The sequence below is a fragment of the Rhinolophus sinicus genome, chromosome X (assembly GCF_036562045.2).
Source record: "Rhinolophus sinicus isolate RSC01 chromosome X, ASM3656204v1, whole genome shotgun sequence".
NCBI lineage: Eukaryota > Metazoa > Chordata > Mammalia > Chiroptera > Rhinolophidae > Rhinolophus > Rhinolophus sinicus.
In genome coordinates, this window is record NC_133768.1 from 35,673,032 (window position 1) to 35,697,189 (window position 24,158).

Below are 24,158 nucleotides of genomic sequence, written 5' to 3' on the forward strand. Positions count from 1 at the left end.
TATGATTAAAACACTTAATAAAATGGGTACAGAAGGAAAATACCTTAACATAATAAAGGCCATATATGACAAACCCTCAGCTAATCTCATAATTAACAGTGAAAAACTGAAGCCCTTTGCTCTATGTTCAGGAACACGACAGGGCTGTTCCCTATCACCTTTGCTTTTCAACATAGTGTTGGAAGTCCTTGCTAGAGCTATCAGGCAAGACAAAGAAATAAAAGGCATCCAAATTCGGAATGAAGAAGTTAAATTGTCACTCTTCTGCAGATGACATGATGCTATATGTAGAAAACCCTAAAGACTCCACCAAAAAGCTATTAGAAACAATAAACGAATACAGTAAAATTGCCCACTACAAAATGAACATACAAAAGTCCATTGCATTCCTGTATGCTAATAAAAAAATCTCAGAAAAACAAATTTTTTAAAAATTCCTTTTGCAATTGCAGTAAAAATAAAATACCTAGGAATAAATTTAACCAAGGATGTGAAAGACCTATATGTTGAAAACTATAAGACATTTTTAAAAGAAATTGAAGAACACACAAAGAAATGGAAAGACATTCCGTGCTCATGGATTGGAAGAATCAACATAGTTAAAATGGCCATATTACCCAAAGCAATATACAGATTTAATGCAATCCCCATCAATATAACAATGGCATTTTTTAAAGAAATATAACAAAAAAATCATCAGATTTGTTTGGAACCACAAAAGACCCCAAATAGGCAAAGAAATCTTAAGAAAAAAGAACAATGCTTGAGGTATCACACTCACTTTAGCTTGTACTACAATAATCAAAACAGCATGGTATTGAGAGAAAAACAGACACATAGACCAATGGAATAGAATTGAGAACCCAGAAATAAAACCACATAAATATGGACAGATAATTTGATAAAGAAGCTAAAAACATACAATGGAGGCAAGACAGCCTCTTCAATAAATGGTGCTGGCAGAATTGGAAAGCCACGTGCAAAAGAATGAAACTGGACTGCTATCTGTCACCATGTACCAAAATTAATTCAAAATGGATCAAAGACTTAAGCATAAGACCTGACACAATAAACTGCATAGAAGAAAACATAGGTACTAAACTTATGGACCTTGGGTTCAAAGAGCATTTTATGAATTTGACTCCAAAGGCAATGGAAGTAAAAGCTAAAATAAATGAATGGGACTATATGAAACTTAAAAGCTTCTGCACAGCAAAAGAAACCATCGACAAAATAAAGAGGCAACCAACTGAATGGGAGAAGATTTTTGCAAACAGTGCCTCCTATAAGGGGCTAATATCCAAAATATACAAGGAACTCATGAAACTCAACAACAAAAAAACAAACAACCCAATTGAAAAATGGGCAGAGGACCTGAAGAGACATTTCTCCAAAGAGGACATACAAATGGCAAATAGACATATGAAAAAATGCTCAACATCACTAATCATCAGAGAAATGCAAATAAAACCACAATGACATATCACCTCACCCCAGTCAGAATGGCTATCATCAAAAAGACACATAGTAACAAGTGTTGGAGAGGCTGTGGAGAAAAAGGAACCCTCATACACTGTTGGTGGGAATGCAGACTGGTGCAGCCGTTATGGAAGGCAGTGTGGAGGTTCTTCAAAAAATTACGAATAGAATTACCATATGACCCAGCAATCCCTCTCCTGGGTATCTACCAAAAAAATCTGAAAACATTTATATGTAAAGACAAGTGTGCTCCAATGTTCACTGCAGTTTTATTTATCGTGGCCAAGACATGGAAACAAGCAAAATGTCCTTCAATAGATGAATGGATAAAGAAGTTGTGGTATATATACACAATGGAATACTATTCGGCAGTAAGAAAGGATGAAATAGGACCATTTGGGACAAAATGGATAGATCTTGAGATTATAATGCTAAGCGAAATAAGTCAGACTGAAAAAGCAGACAACCATATGATTTCACTGATACGTGGTATGTAAATGAAAAACAACAAAAGAACAAGACAAACAAGAAACAAAAACTCGTAGATACAGACAATAGTTTAGTGGTTACCAGAGGGTACGTGGGGAGGGGGGTTGTAAATGAGGGTAAGGGGGATCAAATATATGGTGATGGAAGGAGAACTGACTTTTGGTGGTGAACACACAATGGTATTTATAGATGATGTAATACAGAATTGTACACCTGAAATCTATGTAACTTTACTAACAATTGCCACCCCAGTAAACTTTAATTAAAAAAATCTTTATCATAAAAGTGTTTTTACAATAAAAATAAACATTAGCAAGGTGATGTTTGTAACCTAGTGACTAATGAGAGTAACCCAGAAATATATAAACATTTCAACATTAAAAAAAAAAGATTCAATCAATCAAGAAAGGGCATTTCCAAAGTGAAGGGAAAGATAGGGAAGGATAAAGGTAAACCTGGTCAATTAAATTCATTGAAAACTTTTAGGTTCTATGCTTGGTGGATCCAAAGCTAGGTAAAGCAATCTCTTCCCTTGAGAAATTCAGTCTAGACAGAGAAAGAAACCAGATGTGCATGGTACACATGAGGAAAAACAAAGGGCAGGCCAATGCCCAAGGTTTTTGGAATGATACCGATGCAGGGTATTTCATTTCCCTCCAGGTCCACTTTCTTCCCTTTTCTTACTGCTCCCTGCTCCCAAGAAGATGATCTGTATAGGTTGGAAGCCAGAGGACCCAGAGGCCAGTGAATGCGGTGGGAAGATTAGAAAAGGTGTGTGCTTTCAGGTTTTTTTTCCCATGATCCTGCCAGGTTGCCTTGGGCTTGCCCTGTTGTAGACGGCCACTGTTCTTCCTAAGGGGTCTGCCCTATAGGCTTCTCATTCTAGTTTCCAGTAACACCTCCTTCCCATCTCTTCTGATCTAGTGGTCGTAACAGTACCACCCAGTCCTGTGTTCCTGCACTATCTCAAGTCCTTTTCTCTCCACCTATACTTTAATTAAACCGTTTGTAAAAAAAAAACAAAAAAAAAACAATACAAAACAAAAAAACTCAAAACAACAACAACAACAAAAACACTCTCCTTAAATGATCCTAATTTGTGTGTCATCTGTTTCCTGTTTGGACCCTGCCTGATTTAACACCTGGCTAATTTATATTCCTCCTCTAAGACTGAGCTTAGGTAAAAAAAGATGAGAAGCAAAAATGGTTTACATGGAGGCTTTCCACATGTTTTCATGGAAGACAATGAGGAATTCAGTACTATGAGAAAATAAGTTGTGACACAAGACATGGAAGTTCAATTGGAGCTAAAGATAGTTAATATGACATATGAAGCTCTCTTGATCTGGCACTCTGTGTCTCGAGACTGGTCCCCAGTGTCAGAGTGTCTGAGAGAGAAAGGCAACTGTTGAAGGGTGTTGATTAGTGTTTTAGAATTTTGAATATAGATTTCACCCAACAGAGTAAGTTGGGAGAGAGGTTAGGGCAGGACTTGGCAATACGGAAACCAGTTAGGGAGACTACCACAATCCAGGCAACAGATCATTTGAACCAGGTTAATGGTATTTGGAATGTGTTTGATAAATATTTAGTAGGTTTAAAAAATCAATAGAACTAGAAACACAAATATTAGGGGGTGTCAAAGAATTAAATAAAACAACCAGAGATTTAAAAACTAGAAAGTTGTATGGCCAGTTAGCTCAGTTGGTTAGAACGTGGTGTGATAGCACCAAGGTTACCGGTTGGATCCTGGCATGGACCACTGCGAGCTGCACCCTCCTTAAAAAAAAGCAAATAAAAATTAAAAAAAAAAACACTAAAAGTTGAGTCTGTTACATTTCCAGACAAAGGAACACACACACACACACACACACACACACACACACACACACCCTATTGTTTCTGCTTCTCTGGAGAACCCTAATACAGATATCTATCCCTCAGGCCTTTTACAATTTACATTGAGGTGGGAAGGTAACCTTATCAGGGTAGAATGAGAATGTCCTTCCTTTCCTGCAAGAAACAGAGATACTTCACATCAGGGGATAGATTTAAGGCAAGCCTAAGCCATCCACCCCTATCACATCATCCTGCTCTCCATCTAGGAAATGGAGAACCAGTTTTCTGTGTCTAACAATTTTGACTCTAATGATAACATCACCAAACAATGAATCTGGTGGTAGGACCATTAAGTTTCCTCCTGATTTCCCCTCAAAGAGTCCTGATAGCCAAAGAAAAGACTATTGCACTAAAAGGGTTGATGCAAGAAGACAGGGCCAGCTTCTACACATCTGGTGCCTACAAAGGTAAGGCATACTTGAGAGCACTGTTCTCTTAAGAAGAGATTTTACCATTTCTGGCCTCGCTCCATCTCATAAGGCTGAGGATAATAAGGAACCCTGAGCAGCCTGCTACTTGAGGACCACTAGTTTATCACACTTTTCCCCAAACACTAGCATACATATGAATCACCTGGGGACCTTGTTAGAGACCAGATTCTGATTCCATAGGTCCAGGGTGGGACCAGAGAATATACATTTCTAGAAGCTCCCAGAGATGACATACATCAATGTAATGCAGTACTATTTGAATTCAACAATTCTGTTTTATGTCGGTATTACATGATCAAAACTAAACATAGGCTACATGACTTACAATGAAAATAAACAGGTCTTCATATTTCTAAACATTTATATTTCATAATTTGAGTTATTGCAGAAGATGAGGATTTATCATCCTTACATAATGCCAGCCTCCCTTCCTTCTAACATTATATTAATTTCTGGATAAAGCAGTATTTAATATTTACTTTACTGTGGTTACTGTGATTCACTGCTAAGCTAAGTGGTAAATATAATTATGATTCCTTTCTGATACTCTTCTACCCCATTCTTGGAATTCATTTGCCATGTTTTTACATTTTTGCCAATTAAATGTTCCTTTTTCTTTTTAAAATTTATTGGTGTCACAATTATTAGTAAAGTTACATAGGTTTCAGGTGTACAATTCTGTATGACATCATCTATATGTCATATTGTGTGTTCACCACCCAGAGTCAGTTCTCCTTCCATCACCATATATTTGATCCCTTTTACCCTCATCTACCACCACTCCCCCACCCTTTGGTAACCACTAAACTATTGTCTGTGTCTATGAATTTTGTTTCTTCATTTGTTTGTCTTGTTCCTTTGTTGTTTTCAGTTTTATATACCACATATCAGTGAAATCATATGATTCTCAACTTTATCTAACTTATTTTGCTTAGCATTATAATCTCAAGATCCATCCATGTTGTCACAAATGGCACTATTTCATCTTTTTTTATAGCAGAATAGTATTCCACTGTGTATATATACCACGATTTCTTTATCCAATCATCTACTGAAGGACACTTTGGTTGTTTCCATGTCTTGACCACCATAAATAAAGCTGCAAAACAAACAATCCAATTAAAAAATGGGCAGAGGACCTGAATAGACATTTCTCCAAAAAGTACATACAAATGGCCGAGAGACATATGAAAAAATGCTCAACATCACTCATCATCAGAGAAATGCAAATAAAAACCACAATGAGATATCACCTCACACTTGTTAGAATGGCTATCATCAATAAGACAAATAATAACAAGTGTTGGAGAGGCTATGGAGAAAATGGAAGCCTCATACACTGTTGGTGGGAATGCAGACACGTGCAGCTGTTATGGAAGGCAGTGTGGAGATTCCTCAAAAAATTAAAAACAAAATTACCATGTGACCCAGCAATCCCTCTCTTGGGCATCTACCAAAAAAAATCTGAAAACATTGATCCATAAAGATATATGTGCTCTGATGTTAAACCAATATTTATTTGCCTAGATTCAAAGGAAACAATTTGCAAATCTAACATGTCTTATAGGACTTGCCATTTAGTTATCGGTAATTAGTGAAGAGAAACCTTTTGAAGTAAGAGATACTACTACTACATGCTTCAGCTTTGTGTGTTGAAATATATGTTCTTGGATTTTCAAAGAATTGGTAACTTCTAAAAAGGATTCTTTGATGATGTATCACAGAGTCTGCAAAGTAACTTTTTTCTTATGCTCAATACCCAAAACTACACACATTTTCAGGAGATATTGATGGTGTGCTCTTTGTCAATAAGAGGGAAGAGAAGGAGAGGCAGCAGAAAAGGGTGGCCTTTTTTTCTTGCTTTGCATTCATAATTGTCAACATTTCTTCTTTGCCTTCTGAGAGATTTCTTACATTCACTTTCCCATAAAGACTGATGTGGATGTTCTTAGCAATAGTCCTGAGCACCTAAGTGGAAATGTCAGTTTCTCTAGCTGTCCAAATATGAAAGCCTGCCAGAATTGCCTTTACTGGGCATAGGGTCAGTGTAATTTCCTTAGATATATCAGTATTTTCTGGATTTTCCTTGTTAACGGACTCAGAATTCAAGTGCCCCAACACTAAGGGGGTCTAAAGCCATTTGGTACCTCCTTTTCAACATTTACCTCAAGCAGACCTTCAATTTTTGAACCACACTGGCAATCACCTGACCCACTCTGCTTTACTTCCAGCACGACCATTCTTTCCATTTGTGATCTTTTCCCACAACTTTCCATTTTTGCCATTTGCAAATGGCTGAACATTCCCTTCTTCATGTCATATTGTGGCACCAATATTGCTCCTGTCTTCTTTTTCAGGCTTTCAATATTGGCTTGAGTTGTATATGGTTTTTTTCTTCCTTCTTCCCTTAATTTTGCAATCTTCTCTTTGCAAACTTGATATTCTCAAGCAGAAGCGTGAGTAATTTTCCAATGAAACAGGACAGTCTTTTCACATATACTAAAAAGACAATCAACCTCAGGATATTTTGCATATTAAAATGCATTTGTCATACCTGTCTTGACTTCTGAAGCTATGATCACAGCTATCACAAAACAGTAAAATACTAATTTCTTTTTTCCATCAGTTTTCTACTGGGAAAGATTAAAATCATTGAAATTGTATCTTATTTTCCATAAAAAATATGAGTTTTCACTACTGGGGACAGTCCTTGAAAGTTTTCCTCAGCAGTAGAAGTGTTACAACCATCCAGATGAAAATTGAAAGTCCCAGGAATGCTGTGAAACAAGGACAGCACTAGCTATTGAAAGTGACAGTGCCCCTGGAAGAGGTTAATCATCAAGAAGGCACTGAGCCTCTGAGACATGCTCTAATCTGGTAGAGGTGGTAAGGATAGAAGCCGCAGCCGCATTGCTCAGAGCATCCAGTGGCCCAGCAGGGGGCAGTGTCGTCCAGAGGCTCCAACATGGAAGTCAACAGTGGGGTTTGAGTAGAAACCCCCCCATAGAAGACGTGCAAACTCTAACTGCCTCAGCCATGGGACTTTCCCAAGCTGCCAGCTCACCCACAAATGTCTTTTTGCCTTGTTTTCTATTTTCTTAGATTCTTATTTCCCTATCACTAGTTCTTTAGGTTCCATAATTGAACTATAAAACCCCTATAAATACAGTGATCCCTCTTTCTGCAGGAGGTTTGTTCCAAGACCCCCAGTGGATACCTGAAACCGCAGATAGTACTGAACCCTATATACACTATGTTTTTTGTACACAACCATACACTTTACACCTTTTCTTTGCATATCCGAATTGCCAGGATCGTTATTCTTGCACTTTGATTCCATAATTAAGTTAAATAACAGTTGCTTGAATAAAAGCACTGTGATACCACAACAGTCAATCTAATCACCGAGATGGCTACTAAGTAGCTAATGGGCAGGTAGCATATACAGTGTGAACGTGCTGGACGAAGGGATGAATCACATAACGGGTGTGATGGAGCAATATGGTTCGAGATTTCATCATACTACTCAGAAGGGTGCACAATTTAAAACTTATAAGTTGTTTTTTTCTGGAACTTTCTGCTTAATATTTTTGGATCACAGTTGACTGTGGGTAACTGAAACTGTGGAAAGTGAAACTACAGCTAAGAGGGGACTAGTGTACAGATTGTTGTGTGAATGTATATTATAAATTTTATTGGCTATATACCTAGGAGTGGAATTGCTAGGTCAAGTGGTAATTATATATTTAATATTTTAAGGAACTGACAAACTTTTTTCCAATGGTTCCACAGTCCTTGGCACCATTTTACATTCCCGGCATCAATGTATGAGGGTCCAATTCTCTATATCTTTTCAACACTTGTTATTGTCTGTCTTTTTTATTTTTGCCATCCTAGAGGGTGTGAAGTGGTATTTTATTGTGGTTTTGATTTGCATTTATCTAATGACTAATGTGCTTACTAGTCATTTGTACATCTTCTTGGGAGAAGTATCTATTAAAATCCTTTGCTCATTTTTAAAATTGGGTTATTTCTCTATTATTGCATTATAAAATAGGCTATTGATCTTAGTGTGAATGCTTTAATACAATTGGAATTTTTCAAAAAACCTTGGGAAATTCAAGTGTTTTTTGCCTTGTATGAGTCAGGGACGTTTTAATTACTTTTGAAACAATATATTTATGAAATTGAGATTTTTTTCAACTCTTGTATCCATTAAACAAACAAAATCAGAACTGATTGGATGTCTGACATGACATGCACATTGTCTTGCCCAAAGACCACCTCAATTTAATGTTCTGATTCAAGCTATGCAGTCTTTACACTGATGTCTTTAAACTTTAACTTGTCTATACTGATGTATTTTCTTGTTATTTAATGCAGTAAGGTCATATTTTTATATAAACATTTTAAAATGGATCCCTTTCAAATTATTTTCTAGGAACTCTTATGTGTTTTGTTTCAGAGTTTTATATACATTTCAGATGGCCAAAGTGATCTGTAAAAAACAAAACAAACAAAGAAACAAAAAAAAAAACACAGAATGCCTACCTGCAACTGCAGAGAAGAATACACCTTCCAAAGGGCAGGAGAAATCATCGCAGCACTTTTTTAAATGCTTTACTGAAATATAGTTAGTGACAGCGACCCTCTGCCTTTTTCCTAACTCAATCTAATGCTGCATACTGGGATTGCTAATATTGCCAATTTGATTGGAAGCAAAAGGAAAGATGATGCCATGGCTTTTCTATATGAAAATTCTTAACCATTAAATATGCAAACAAATAGCTATTTCAGAGATAGCTTTTTTGTAATTATCACAAGCAAATTTGTAAAGCAGATTCTTATACCAACCCCAAATGGCAATGTCTGCAGAGTTACAATTGATTTTGTTCAGAAAAATCCCTCAGCTTTCTTTAGCATTAATACTGTGGTTAGCAGAGTTGATGCTAGTTTGTAAATTGTCACTGCTATCTTATGGATGTAAGGAAAATGAGTTTTTCCAAGTAGGTTAGATAATAGAAGTATAAGCCAAAGTCCTTGGGATCTAAGGCATCTAACTGAATATTCCTGCCCCAGTAAAAAACCTTACAGAGCAAAGCATGAAAACCATGGGCTAATTTGCTCTGTGCTTAGGGCAGCTGGGTGTTACAGGTGGGTTATTTGGGGGAAGTCCCAGAACCTGGACTCCCACACACAGGATACATATAGATACTTCAGTGCACTGAAGATAAGGCTCCATGATTTAACCAATGAGATCCCCATTCCATGGTTTCAGAAACAAGTAGAGAATACAAGTTTATATACTAGAAAAACTAGGTAATCAGGAAACAAGGGCTTCCTACTGAGGGGATGATGAGATCGCTGCTGAATTTCCTAGTTCTAATTTGATCATTTTTAAGAACAGTGTTTCAACCATTTTTTGTATCTGCTATGTATTAGATGCTAGACACTGGAGATACAAAGATAAATGACAGTTCTTGACCTCAATGAGTTTGTAGTCTGCCATTTCTCATATATAGCGTATCAGACTGAACACATTGAAAATAGAATTCTTCAGGATCCCCATGCAATAACAGCCCCCCACACACACACACACAGTCTTACTCATATTGGCCAATGTCACCATCCACCCAGTTGTTTGGGTCAAAAACTTGTTGCCCTCAATTCATCTGTCATCCCACAGTCAATCCATCAGTAGTCATAGAAGTTGAAGCTTCAAACTTTTCACATTAGATCTCCTCACTACTTTCCATCACATACACCTGAGCCACTACCATCTGATAGACTACTGCTAAATCCTCCTAACTGATCCTGCTCCATTCTCACCCCTGTACCAGTCAGGGTGACCTTTCTACCGCACATGTCAAATATTATGTCCCTGCTTAAAACCTCCCAATGGATTGACAATATACTTAAAAAATATATTGCAACTCCTTACCATGGCCTACAAGTCTTCATATAATCCAGCCTCTGTCACTTTATTTCCTTCTACTTTTCTCCTTATTCCAAACTCTTCAGCCACACTGGTCCTACTTCTGTCTATCCGCACTTATAGTTGTGTTAAAAAGAAACATCCTTACTCCAGGTCATCATTCTGCTGCTTCCGTCTCATTGAGGTTTCTATACTGGAGAGGTCTCCCTCACAGCCTTAACTGAAATAGCCACCCCTGCTGTAGTTACCTTCAACCACATCACCCTATTTTGTCTTTATAGCACTTAGTTCTAAATATCCTGATATGTATGTGTCATCTCACTAGAGTAGAATGTAAATTTCTTGGGAATGAGTACTTATCCTAGATCCTGGGGATAAAGTAGGAAGCCATATCTGTTGGATGCCTGATTCAGTGATAGCCACTCCTGGCTCTTCTTTCTGGTAGCTAAAGTTACCTATATGTATGATTTTTTAATTTCTTTTTTGAAGGTATTATAGCAAGTTTTTATTTCTCTTATGTAACCATTTACACATGCTGAATATTTCTGTGTTCCATAAGTTTTAGTTTCTCATTTGTTAAGAAAAATGGTCAGTGCAGAGCAAAAGGCTAACATCAAACCCTGGCCACCTAGTCAGACAGTGCCAGGTCCCCTCATGCTCTTTCAGCTCACTGCAAGGCTTTATCAGAGAACCTTCCTGAAGTGTTGAGATTCTTAATTCTGTTTCTTAAATGTATTCAATTACCTCCCTTACTCAGCTTGAGACGTCTTCCTCTTCACTTTCTTACTTGCCCCCGTTTCCTTACATCCACTGCTCTTAGAAGCAGACATTAGCAGACATTTACCTGGTGCTTCCCAAACAAATGGGCATCCCCTTCTCAATGCCAGCCCTGCTTACTTTCTGTCCTAGCAGCAGATCCTGCCAACAGTAACCTCAAATTTATAAAGTACTCCCGAGACTCCCAAGGGTCTTATAATAGAACATGACTATCAAGGACTGAGAGGCTAAAGCAGAGGATATCCTCCCTGTTCTCAGCAGGCAAATGACTACATAAATGATATGATGAATGCATCAGGAGGTCTTTCATATATGAGAGACCTCAGCAAGAAATCCAACAGAACGTTGGGAGACTTGGTCAAGTAACAAAACAAGATGACCCCAGTTTGAAAATAAACAGATTTGTTCTGGGGATGGACACTGGAGTCATGTCAATTAAGTGCAAAATTCAAGAGGTAGCCAACCAATAGTCCATCAGACCCAAGGTCTGGTGCACGTCCAAGCAGATTATACTGACCAGGATTATAGCTGAGCAGGATGCCAAAACTTCTTCCCCCCTACCTCCCTGATAGCTCCAACCCTACAAACTTCCCCTGGTAGATGAGCTAATTAGAGTTGTAGGAAGCCTACAACTTTAGGAGCCAGAGAGATTCAAATGGAGCTGCAGCCACACAGCACCTTCACATGGTAAGGAGTAGTAAGTATAGAGCAGCTGGGGAAAACTCTGCAAAGCAAAACCTGCCTCAGAGCCCCAGAGGACCTCTGCAAACCAAACATAATTCTGAAAAATTCCACAATCCAACAGAGCTTATGGACGCAGAAACAATCTACCCTTTCACAAAGTAGGAAACTGAGATGGAAAGAGACATGCACAAGGTAACACAGAAAGTTAGAGGCAAAGTCAAGGTCCTTGTAGGCCAAGTTGAGCCTCTAATACCTTAAAGGATATGACTTAAATCAATGATTTTAGGCTCATTTTTTCTCCGCAGCTAGTTGCTTAAGTGTTTTAGAATAGCATGTAGGAGTTTGAGAGGTAGAAGAAGTCACTGGTGGGTATAAAGTCAAGTCTGAATCAGAGTTGTTTAGAGAGACTTAATGAAGAAGAAAGGCAGTTAAATTTTCTACTTTGTTTCCCTGATTTGCAGTCTTATTTGGGGGAAATACGGTATAAGACCCAGGCTTATTTTCAGGGAAACACAGTAAGAGCAGAAAAAACTGATGTAATTAGTGCTTTGCGGATGAGGAAACTCAACATAAAAAAATTTGTCTTGAGTCCTAACCATATTAGAAAGTCAAACTTATACATGAACAAAAGTTAGACTAGGGGATAGTTATCAAAGTAACTGATTGAGCAAGAGTCCAGAAAAGGGAAGATCAGTCAGACTAGAACAGAACTAGATTTTCTAGTTACTCTATAGCAGCAAAAACTTCCACTGGAAACAGCTAGAGTAATACAAAGTGATAACCGCTGCTGACAATTTGAGAAAGTCCTTTATTACTGCTCCTCTTATGATTGAATTAAACAAAGAAAGCCCCATGATATTAGATTAGTTTGGCCCAGCTGATTTCAGAGCCAAAGACAAATTACATTCAAGAGTCACTGACATTTGATCATCATTGAAATTTGAGGCCTTTTCTAACTCTTAGAAATAAGCAAAAACATAAAAAATCCAGGAGCATGGAGGGCAGTACTACAGTATATTAGAAATAATAAGCAAGAACATAAAAAATCCTGGAGCATGGAGGGCAGTACTACAGTATATTAGGATTGTTTAAAGACCAAGAATTTGTTTGATGAGGAAAAATAAACCTAGAGTCTCATCCCAACTCAATCACTTATTAGCACTGTGTTCTTAGGCAACTACATATCCAAAGCTTAGGTTTTTTGAGTCACGAAGTACATATCTCACTGAACTGCCTAAAGATGAAATGAGAACAAAGGTGAAAAAACTTTGTGAGCTAAAGTATGCAGCAAAATGTAGTTATTATTGCTGATGGGTCAAGACTCTGATCCCTTTCAGGCAAGTCTTAATGCAAAGAAGAAAGCCAGGTAGTGCCAATTTCACGATAAGTCCTACTGTGAAAGTGATAATCCACAATAGTAATACACCATTTTTAGAATTTATTAGAGTGTCTCCTGAGAAATCCTCTTGAATAAACACACAGCTCCAACATTAAAAGTTAATTGTATTCAGAAGAGAAATGACATTTAAGGGAACCAAAACGAGAGATGGACAAGAATATAAAGAGTGTCTCAAATCACTGATCTGTGGTTGTCCCATGCAGTATAGTCTCTAAAAAAAACAAGTCACCTCAAATCAAATTTTTTTAATACATTGGGGTGACAATTCTTAGTAAAATTACATAAATTTCAGTGAACAATTCTATATTACATCATCTATAAATCCCATTGTGTGTTCACCACACAGAGTCAGTCCTCCTTCCATCACCATATATTTGATCCCCCTTACCCTCATCTCCCACCCCCCATCCCCCTTAACCCCTGGTAACCACTAAACTATTGTCTGTGTCTATGAGTTTTTGTTTCTCATTTCTTTGTCTAGTTCTTTTGTAGTATTTGGTTTATATACTGTATATGAGTGAAATCATATGGTTCTCTGCTTTTTCTGTCCGACTTATTTCGCTTAGCATTATACTCTCAAGATCCATCCATGTTATCACAAATGTTCCTATATCATCTTTTCTTACTGCCAAATAGTATTCCATTGAGTATATATACCACTAATTCTTTATTCGTTCATCTACCAAAGGACATTTTGGTTGTTTCCATGTCTTGGCCACTGTAAAGAAAGCTGCAATGAACATTGGAGCACACGTGTCTTTATAGATAAATGTTTTCAGATTTTTAGGTAGATACCCAGGAGAAGGATTACTGGGTATATGGTAATTCTATTCATAATTTTTTGAAGAACCTCCACACTGCCTTCCATAGCGGATGCACCAGTCTGCATTCCCACCAACAGTGTATGAGGGTTCCTTTTTCTCCACAGCCTCTCCAACACTTGTTACTATTTGTCTTGTTGATGATAGCCATTCTGACTGGGGTGAGGTGATATCTCATTGTGGTTTTTATTTGCATTTCTCTGATGATTAGTGATGTTGAGCATTTTTTCATATGTCTATTTGCCATTTGTATGTCCTCTTTGGAGAAATGTCTCTTCAGGTCCTCTGCCCATTTTTCAATTGGGTTGTTTGTTTTTTTTGTTGTTGAGTTTCATGAGTTCCTTGTATATTTTGGATATTAGCCCCTTATCGGAGGCACTGTTTGCAAAAATCTTCTCCCATTCAGTTGGTTGCCTCTTTATTTTGTCAATGGTTTCTTTTGCTGTGCAGAAGCTTTTAAGTTTCATATAGTCCCATTCGTTTATTTTAGCTTTTACTTCCATTGCCTTTGGAGTCAAATTCATAAAATGCTCTTTGAACCCAAGGTCCATAAGTTTAGTACCTATGTTTTCTTCTATGCAGTTTATTGTGTCAGGTCTTATGCTTAAGTCTTTGATCCATTTTGAATTAATTTTGGTACATGGTGACAGATAGCAGTCCAGTTTCATTCTTTTGCACATGGCTATCCAATTCTCCCAGCACCATTTATTGAAGAGGCTGTCTTTCCTCCATTGTATGTTTTTTGCTTCTTTGTCAAAAATTATCTGTCCATATTTATGTGGTTTTATTTCTGGGTTCTCAATTCTATTCCATTGGTCTATGTGTCTGTTTTTCTGCCAATACCATGCTGTTTTGATTATTGTAGCCCTGTAGTACAAGCTAAAGTCAGGGAGTGTGATACCTCCAGTATTGTTCTTTTTTCTTAAGATTGCTTTGGCTGTTCAGGGTCTTTTTGGTTCCAAACAAATCTGATGATTTTTTTTTTTTATATTTCTTTTAAAAATGCCTTTGGGATTTTGATAGGGATTGCATAAAATCTGTATATTGCTTTGGGTAATATGGCCATTTTAACTATGTTGATTCTTCCAATCCATGAGCACGGAATGTCTTTCCATTTCTTTGTGTCTTCCTCAATTTCTTTCAAAAATGTCTTATAGTTTCAGCATATAGGTCCTTCACATCCTTGGTTAAGTTTATCCTAGGTATTTTATTCTTTTTGTTGCAATTGCAAAAGGAATTGTTTTTCGTATTTCTTTTTCTGAGATTTCTTTGTTAGTATATAGGAATGCAATGGACATTTGTACGTTAATTTTGTAGACAGCAACTTTACTGTATTCGTTGATTGTTTCTAATAGCTTTTTGGTGGAGTCTTTAGGGTTTTCTACATATAGCATCATGTCATCTGCAAAGAATGATAATTTAACTTCTTCATTCCAATTTGGATGCTTTTTATTTCTTTCTCTTGCCTGATTGCTCTGGCAAGGACTTCCAACACTATGTTGAAAAGCAGAGGTGATAGGGGACAGCCCTGTCGTGTTCCTGAATGTAGAGCAAAGGGCTTCAGTTTTTCACCATTAATTATGAGATTAGCTGAGGGCTTGTCATATATGGCCTTTATTATGTTAAGGTATTTTTCTTCTTCTATACCTATTTTATTAAGTGTTTTAATCATAAATGGATGTTGTATCTTGTCAAATGCTTTTCCTGCATCAATTGATATAATCATATGATTTTTGTCCTTTATTTTGTTTATGTGATGTATCACATTGATGGATTTGTGGATGTTGAACCATCCTTGTGCCCCGGGGATGAACCCCACTTGGTCGTGATGAGTAATCTTTTTAATGCATTGTTGTATTCGATTTGCTAGAATTTTGTTTAGGATTTTTGCATCTGTATTCATTAGAGATAGTGGTCTGTAGTTTTCTTTTTTATGTTGTCCTTACCAGGTTTTGGTATCAGGTCTCATAAAATGAGTTAGGGAGTACTGCCTCTTCTTCAATTTTTTGGAAGAGTTTGAGCAGGATTGGTATTAGATCCCCTTTGAAGGTTTGGTAGAATTCACTAGTGAAGCCATCTGGTCCCGGACTTTTGCTTTTGGGAAGGTTTTGGATGACTGATTCAATTTTGTTACTGGTGATCGGTCTGTTTAGATTTTCCAGTTCTTCATGGTTCAGCCTTGGAAGGCTATATGTTTCTAAGAACTTGTCCATTTCTTCTAGGTTATTGAATTTGGTGGCATATAGTCCTTCATAGTATTCTTGGATGATCCTTTGTATTTCTGTGGTGTCCGTGATAACTTCCCCTTTTTCATTTCTGATTTTGTTAATTAGTGTCTTCTCTCTTTTTATCTTAGTGAGTCTAGCCAAGGGTTTGTCAATTTTGTTAATCTTTTCAAAGAACCAGCTCTTTGTCACATTAATTTTTTCTATTGTCTTTTTGTTCTCTATTTCATTTAGTTCTGCTCTGATTTTTGTTATTTCCTTTCTTCTGCTGACCTTGGGTTTCACTTGTTCTTCTTTTTCTAGTTCTTTAAGGTGTAACATGAGGTTATTTATTTGGGATTTTTCTTGTTTCTTGAGATAGGCCTGTAATGATATAAATTTCCCTCTTAAAACTGCTTTCGCTGCATCCCAAAAATTTTGGTAGGATGTATTTTCATTGTCATTTGTTTCTATGTATCTTTTGATCTCTCCTCTAATTTCTTCTTTGACCCAGTCTTTCTTTAAAAGTATGTTGTTTAATCTCCATATATTTGTGTTTTTCGTGCTTTCTTTTTGCAGTTGATATCCAATTTCAAAGCCTTGTGATCAGAGAATATGATTGGTATGATTTGAATCTTCTTAAATGTGCTGTGTCTGATTTAATGTCCCAATATAGGTCTATCCTTGAGAATGTTCCATGTACACTAGAAAAAATTGTATAGTCTGATATTTTAGGATGAATTACTCTATGTATGTCAATTGTGTCCATTTCATATAATGTGTCATTTAGGGCTGCTATTTCGTTATTTATTTTCTGTTTGGATGATCTGTCCATAGCTGTCAATGATGTATTTAAGTCCCCTAGTATAATTGTGTTTTGGTCAATTTCTCCCTTTAGTTCTGTTAGTAGTTGCTCGGTATATTTTGGTGCTCCCAAATTGGGGGCATAAATATTGATGACTGCTATGTCTTCTTGTTGTATAGTCCCCTTTACCATTATGAAATGTCCATCTTTGTCTCTTATTACCTTTTTCACCCTGAAGTCTGTTTCATCTGATATCATTATGGCTACACCTGATTTTCTCTGGGTACTATTTGCTTGGAGTGCCAATTTCCACCCTTTCACTTTGAGTCTATGCTGGTCCTTGTAGCTGAGATGTGTCTCTTGGAGACAGTGTATGGTTGGGTTTAGTTTTTTGATCCAATCTGCTACTCTGTGCCTTTTTATTGGTGAGTTCAGTCCATTTACATTTAGGGTGATTATTGATATGTGAGGATTTCCTGTCATTCTATCTTTAGTTTTCTGGTAAGGCTCTGTCTCCATTGTTTCTTTGCCTTTTTGTTGTTGTCTATTATTTCTGTGTGGTGGTATTCTATGATGTTTCCCTCTGTTTCTTCTTTTATTACAGTATATATTTCAGTTCTGGATTTTTTTGAGTGGTTACCCTTAAGTTTATGTAAAAGAAAGTTTGATATTTAGAGTATTCCATTTTCTTCAGCACGCTTACTTTCTCCATTCCCATATTCTGGTTCAGGCCTTTACTCTCCCCCTTTTTATGTTTTGGTTGCCACAAATTGTCCCTGTTGAAGGTGGTCGAATAGCCTCCTTTAGTATTTCTTGTAGTGCAGGTCGTGTATTAGAAAATTCCCTCAGCTTCTGTATGTCTGGAAAGGTCTTTATTCCTCCTTCATATCTGAAGGATATCTTTGCTGGATATATTATTCTTGGCTCATAATTTCTCTCTTTCAATAGTTCGAATATTTGGTTCCACTCCTTCCTGGCTTATAGAGTTTCTGCTGAGAAATCTGATGATAATCTAATGGGCTTTCCTTTGTAGGTTACTGTCTTCTTTTCCCTGGCTGCCTTGAGGATTCTTTCTTTGCCATTGATTTTATACAGCTTCAATACAATGTGCCTTGGAGAAGGCCTGTTGGGATTGAGGTAATTAAGTGTTCTATTTACTTCTTGGATTCAAGGATCCAGTTCTGTACACAAGATTGGGAAATTCTCATCAACAATTTGTTTGACTATATTCTCTGTTCCTTTCTCTGTTTCTTCTCCTTCTGGTATGCCCATTATTCTTATATTGCTCTTTCTGATGGAGTCAGAAAGTTCTTGTAGAGTTCTTTCATTTCTTTTAAGTCTCAAGTCTCTTTCTTCTTCCATCTGTGTAATTTCCAGGTTTCTATCTTCGATGTCACTGATTCTTTCCTCCATCTGGTCAACTCTACTACCTAAGCTGGTTATTTCATTCTTAATTTCTTCTATTGAGTTCTTAATCTCCAGAAATTCTATTTGGTTCTTATTTAAAATTCCAATCTCTTTCGTAAAATGCTCATGTTATTCTTTGATTGTGTTTCTGAGTTCAGTAAACTGCCTTTCTCTGTTTTCTTGCATCTCGTTGAGATTTTCAGAACTGCAATCTTGAATTCTCTGTCATTTAAGTCACATATTTCCATATCTTTAAGTTCCTTTTCTGGAGACTTTTCACTTTTTTTCTGAGCTGTCTTGTTGCCTTGGTTATTCATGGCAATTACTGGTTTATTATTTCTCTTCCTAGACATCTACAGGAGTGGCTTCTGCAACAGTTTGATTGGAAGAGGTCTTTCTTTTGTTTTCCAGTACTTGTTGGTAGAATGTTTTATTTTCTCTCTGACTGCAGCCTTTTTTTCCTCTCTCACACAGTAGTGCTATGTTTTCTCTGCACTATTCCAGCTTCTCACACAATAGGGGGATTCCCTGGGAGACAGGTTTCTCCTCTGTTAATAGTTTGCCTGGGTCACAGAGCACTGTGTCCGTGTGGGTATGCGGAGAGCTTTTGAAATTCCAAAGCTCTTCCTGCACCAGATTCAGAGCTCCTATGTTTCAGCAGTTCTGTTTACTCCTGCAGGGATCCGCCCAGATTGGTGGGGCAAGGGCGGGGTGAGTTGTGAGAGGTGGCCCAGAGCAATGGTGACGACCACCACCACAGTTGGTCCTGCTTCCACAGCTCCCTCCCCTTTGCCGGAACGAGTTGGGCTGTGAATCTGTGTGTGGTCCACAGTTCTCAGAACAGCAAATATTGTTTTCTTTTGATCTGACACTGCTACTGTTCTGCTTCCAGCACCAGCAGGTGGGGGCGGGGCGAGCTCTGGGAGGGTAGGGAGGGGGAGGCTAGTCTCAGTGCCTAAGGCTTCCATTCTTTGCTCGGCAGTGAGGGCTTAAACCACCGTTTTCAGTCTTCTTCCCTCAGTCTTTTCTCTGAGGTCGCTGCAGTGAGCACTGGGTTCAGCCATGTTATATGCTGCCCCCTCAGCCCTGTGGGCCATAAGCAGAGCCCTAGCAGTCCTAGTTCTTCCCTCTCCCGCATCTGTGGTAGTTCCGGGATGCAGCAAGCTCGGAGCACTGAGTTAGGTCTGCGTGCTTTGCCCACGCGACTCAGTCTCCATAGTTCTCTCTTCCCTCCTCCCCTGCTCAAGTGATTCGCCCACCTTTAGGTGAATTCAGTAGTGGGCCTCTTCATCTTGCCTGTCTGCTGTGCAGGGAGTCCTTTGTGCAGTTATTGTTGTTCGATTAGTTGTAAATTCTGGTGGAGCTTTACAGAGGCTCACCTCATGCCGCCATTTTGATGACATCAATCCAAATCAAATTTTTTAATGTCTCTGTCATGCAGGATGTCATGCGTGGTTTCAGCTCCTGCTCTCAACATAAGAACGCAGGATATGTTGAGGCCAAAAAGGAACATCCATGGAGCCACAAATGGGAGAGTCATGCCACTATAGTCTCACTGGTGGTTGGGTTGGAGACACAGGAAGCAGGAGCCACACTATCCGCAACTTGCAGTCCACTTCTCTGCAATCTGCAACCCGCACTCTGCCATGCTATCTGCAATCCACGCTTGCCAGCCACCATCTTCTTGCTAGCCCCCATTTGCTGCTAGCGTAGCCACAGCAGTTATATTAGTGGCCAATGGCTCACTGGTTACAGCTGACGGCCAACTAGCCATAGCTGATGGCCATCCACTCACAGTAGATGGCCATTTACTACCCTAGTGAGCACCTTTCCACGTGAGGGTGAGAGCCTGGAAACTGCACTCCTGGCTCTGTCTCCACAGCCTGGTTTCTTATCTGGCCCAAGTAGTTAGTATCAGGCAGAACTTTCAGTTTAGAACTGAATGGCAGATACCAGATTTACATATACATACTAAATTTTGTTTAAGAATAACATAGTTTCAAGTTGGAAAAAATCAAAAGCGGCTAGATTCAATGCTGTCTCTGTAAAATTATTTTACTAGTACTTCCAGTTGTTTGCTACAATTCACACACACACTGACTACACTTTGAAATTTACATGTTTCACCTTAATCTAGGATGAAATAAAATTGGCCCTCTGCTCTAATTCATGGTTAACAAGCCACTCTGTTACTCCACTGGACCACTAATTCCCAAAGACCAGGGTTTGACAGGAGAAGAAAACACCAACTAGAAGAAAGTTAGCTGGAGGAAGAACTATAGTGCCTAAACAAAAGACCAAAACTCTTAAGAAGGAAGAAGTACCTATCTTAGCCACATTCAGGAAAGTTAAATGCTGCTTGGCTATTCTCTTTATATAGACTGGCTTCTGGACATGCTGGTTGAATATCATGGGACACATGGGACCCATTTTTTAACCTTATCAAACAGGTGCTCCCTTTTAACTTGTGGTTCAGATGGCTATTAGAAAATCATAGCCGTCAATAGCCTACTGTGGAAAAAAATGGATAAAATCCTAATAAACACTGTAGTTTAGTTATTATTATACCCGTGTTGATTTCTTAGTTTTGATAAATGTAACATGGTGTCATGCAGGGTCTCAGCTCCCGCTCCCTGCACAAAAAAACAGGATATGGTGAAGCCAAAAAGGAACACCAATGGAGCCATAGATAGGGGAGTCATACCACTATATTCTCACTAGTGTCTGGGTTGGAGACACAGGAAGCAGGAGCCACATGACTCGCAACCTGGCATTCGCTTCTCTGCCAACCAACCTCACTCGCTAACTGCAATCCATGCTTGCTAGCTTAGCCATGGCTGTTATATCAGTGGCTAATGGCTAACCGGTAACAGCTGATGGCCATCTACTACCCAAGCCAGCACCTTTCCACGTGAGGCTCAGAGCTTGGTAACTGCTCTCCTGGCTCTGTCCCCACACAAGTTTACGTAAGATGTTAACATTAGGAGTAGCTCGGTAAGGAGTATACAGGAACTCTGTGTAATCTTCCTAACTCTTCTCTAAATCTAAAGATAGATAGATAGATAGATAGATAGATAGATAGATAGATAGATAGACAGACAGACAGACAGACACACACACACACGAAGGTTGGACAATTAAGTTCGTGAACTTTCCACTGTGTGTGTGTGTGTGTGTGTGTGTGTGTGTGTGTTTGTGTGTGTGTGTATAACAGAAGCCTACTTTTTGCCAGCATTGTGCTCCATAAGGCGATGGTTGGCCTCCAACAGCTGGATATGTCCTTGTTCTTTCACCTGCATAGCCCCTATAGTCAATTCAGAAATATAAGGTAGCATCCAACCCAGACAGCACTTTGGCTTCTTTGATGATGAGGAGGAATATTTCTAGGAGTAGAGCTCTATCCATGATGAAAGGGAAACAAAGAGCTCTGAGAGACTTGTAACTGCCAGTCTTATCCCCAGGCCCTTCCAGCATCAACTGGATTCTGGAGTCCACCTAGATGGCTTTAGGAGGAATGCGACTAGCAGAGATACCATTACTACTGGACAGACTGTTAGCACTTTCTATCCTCTTGCCAATGCTCCGTTCAAGAAAGCTTATCTGTTACTCCATTAGCATATGGGACAAATGCTGCCAGTTTGATTTGTTGGCAGTTCTCCATTGACACATGTTGACAGTCTGTTTTGAAAGCTGGAGTTTCTATTTAGGCAGACCTAGTAATGCTTAGCAATATCTTTAATACCCTTGTATTGAAGCACTCTTGTTGAGGATTCATAATGATAATCTAATGAGAATATTCCTGTAAAAGATCTTTGTGGATATTTTACTAGGTGGGGGTACTTTGTGCTAGATGACTTTCAGTTAATTGCTTCCTTAAGACAGTAGATCATTTATTCTCTGGTGTAGGATTTGGGCCTCAATTCTGGGATGTATTAAAGTTAACATTCTTTACACCCCTTCCTCAATATATTCTGTAGGTTTTCTTAATAGTCAAAGGAGCTTTAAAGCCTATTTGCCAGTTCCATTACTAAGCTGTCCAGGTAACTCAGTAAACACTTTTTACTGAAAAGGCAAATACCTCAGACTAACCCAATCAACTGTTTGTTCTCAATCTATCAAAAGCTTTATAGCATTCTTTATCCATCATATATAGATGGGGAAAAGATAATATGAAGATACGTTGAATAGGAAAAAAACAGGACAAACTAATGTTTTGTATCATTCACTGTAAGATGGAAGGAGCACTGAGAAAATAATGAGGAATAAGACAAGATCCTGCCTTCCTGGAGCTTACTTGCTTGTGTGAGAGAGAGAGAAAAATCAGTTAAACATAGACATCAATAAAATTATTATAACTTGTCATAACTGCTACAGAGACGACCAATACGGAGCTGGGAGAGAATCAGGTGGAAGGAAGGGGAAATCTACCTTTGAATGGGCTGTCAGGGGAGGCTCCTCTGGGAACATCACATTTGAGCTGAGACCTAAAGAAAGAAGAAAACAGTTCCACAGAGATTGGAGGGCAAGAGCCTGTGGCAGCTTATATTAATCCCTGGAGTGGGAAAGCTGGACATGTTGGAGCAAATGAAAATGAGTGGGGCTGCGGTCCACCAAGCCGGGGACAATGGTCCATGGTAGATTTGGAGAGATGAGCGGGGACAGGTGATGCAGGGCCTTATAGGTCATGGGATGGTTTTTATTCCAGGTACAGAGAGAAACCAAGAAAGAATGTTGAGCTTAGGGGTGACACAATCTGTTTTAGACTTTAAGATTACTTTTTCTGCTACTTGGAATGATGCACTAAAGCTGATCAAGTGTGGACCAGGAAACCCAATTTGAAGCTGGTGCAGTGCTCCACACCTGGACTAGAATGGTGCCAAGGGTGAGTGACAAAAAATGACAGATTCAGGATATATCCTAGAGAAAGAAAGTACTAGACTCTCCTGTGGATTAGCTGCATGGGCTGAGGGAAGGAAGGACACTAAAACAACTCCCAATTTTGACTTGAATAATAGGGTGAATAGGGTTATCAGTACAACATAGTTTTTAAAAACTGGATTTTATTTTTTCAAGAGATCATAATCTCAGTTCTTAAAAATAAAGGTTTGTGTTTTGGGGTTTCAAACTTTTATGTGCATTAGAATCCCTTGTATGCTTCTTTCTTTACTTAAAATAAAGATGCCTGGGCCCAACCCCAGCCTTACTGAATCAGAATGGGAGGACATAGGGCCCAGGCATCTGCTTTTATAACAAGCCCTGCAGGGTTCTGATATGCAAGATTGAGACCCATTGGTTTAAGGAGAAAAACAGGAGCTGCATAAGCACAGCAAGTTTTTTTTTAAGGAATAGATAATGAATAAGATTTACCTACAAGCTCATTAAAGCCACTATTTCTAATTAACATAAAATAGTATTCAGATAACAATAATAAAGAATTCATGAATATTCTAAAACAATACGTTTCTGAAAGATAAGTTGAATGACTAGAGAGAGGGAAGACAAGTAGATTTGCTAAAGGAAAATGATCTACTTCCATGAGTCTATGTCTGGACCATTTGTTTTGTATTAGTAAGGATATATCAGGTAGTATAATAATTATACAAGCACACACATACACACAGTAATTTGGTTAGTCAATTACAGTTATTTTTGATACTGTCAGAGTTTATAGAACTCTATAGTATCATTGATATTATTAATAATAAACGCAAAAAATATTTACTGAGAAACACTACAGTAGGCACCAGGAAATGTTATGGGGTATGTGTGGGTGGGAGGCATGAGTGATGGTTTACAGTGATGAATAAAGGTGGAAAAGGAAAGAGTGC